The following is a 1,375-nucleotide window of genomic DNA, read 5'->3' as shown; positions in this document are numbered from 1 at the left end:
ACCCGGACGCGCAGCCCGCGGGCCGGCTGCAGGGGTCGACCAGCGGTTTGCGTTTAGTGTAAGAACTCAAACACGGTTTCAGATAAGCTGACGAAACGTGCGAACCAAACGGTACAACGGCGTTTTGAAAACGCCGCCCGCACATATAAGCTGCCACAAACAGACCCTAAAAACCCTACAAGACATTACAAAAAAAGTACTTTTATAACATTGAGTCCTGTGTGGCTTAGGGTTTGTTAAAAAAAAAAATTTTTTTTGAAAGAAGTTTTTGAGGGATTTTTAGGGAGATTTGAGTGCTTTTCTACCTCTATTACCCATTCGATTAGGGTAATCTCTTCGCTGTGTTCTCTGTTGGAAAGGAAGCTTTATTCCTCTTTTGCTTTAAGTTACGAAAAGGAGAAGAGGTATTCTTCTATCCCATCCTATTTCATATTATTTCATATATCATGAATGTTGGAATTACTTTTTTTTTGGGGGGGGCTTTAGTTACCTTCTCTTGCTGCCCCTAGATGAAATACATGGTTAGAAAGATATTTTGAACGCTGAAACTACTTTTTTGGGGCTTTATCCTGCATCTCTTGCTGCCCCTAGTTGAAATACATGTTAGAAAGTTTGAAGCTTATGTTATTGCTCATTTTGCTGTCCTTCGTTGAAATAAATGCTGGAAGTTGATGTTAAGTCCTGGAAATCCCATTTGAAGCTTATGTTATTGCTCATTTTGCTGCCTTTTGTTGAAATAAATGCTGGAAGTTGATGTTAAGTCCTGGAAATCCCATTTGAAGCTTATGTTATTGCTCATTTTGCTGCCTTTTGTTGAAATAAATGCTGGAAGTTTATTTGAAGTCCTGGAAATCCCATTTGAAGCTTATGCTATTGCTCATCTTGCTGCCTTTTGTTGAAATAAATGCTGGAAGTTTATTTGAAATGTTGGAAATCACATTTGAAGCTTATGTTATTGCTCATTTTGCTGCCCCTGGTTGAAATATGTGCTGGAGGGTTTTATTTGTTATTTGCAAAAGGTGGAAGGTTTTAGTGCTTTGCTCATAAAATCTGAAAGCATCGTTACCTTATTTGCAAAGGTTGGAAGCCTTGATGCTTATGTCTTGCAAAATCTGAAATGTTAGGTGGCCTATTTGCAAAATCTGAAACTTTGGGTGGCTAATTTGCAAAATCTGGGTGGCTAATTTGCAAAATCTGGGTGGCTAATTTGCAAAATCTGAAACTTTGGGTGGCTAATTTGTGAAAATCTGAAATTGTTGGGTGGCCTATTTGTCAAAATCTGAAAACTTTGGTGTTTTATTTTTGCAAAAATCTGAAATATTTGGGCTATGTATTTGCAAAAATCTGAAACATTTGGGCTATGTATTTGCAAAAT

The sequence above is a fragment of the Phalaenopsis equestris genome, unplaced genomic scaffold (genome assembly GCF_001263595.1).
Source record: "Phalaenopsis equestris unplaced genomic scaffold, ASM126359v1 Scaffold000036, whole genome shotgun sequence".
Classification (NCBI taxonomy): Eukaryota; Viridiplantae; Streptophyta; class Magnoliopsida; order Asparagales; family Orchidaceae; genus Phalaenopsis; species Phalaenopsis equestris.
The sequence above is the reverse complement of the archived record's forward strand: the minus strand, read 5'-3'. Positions refer to the sequence as shown.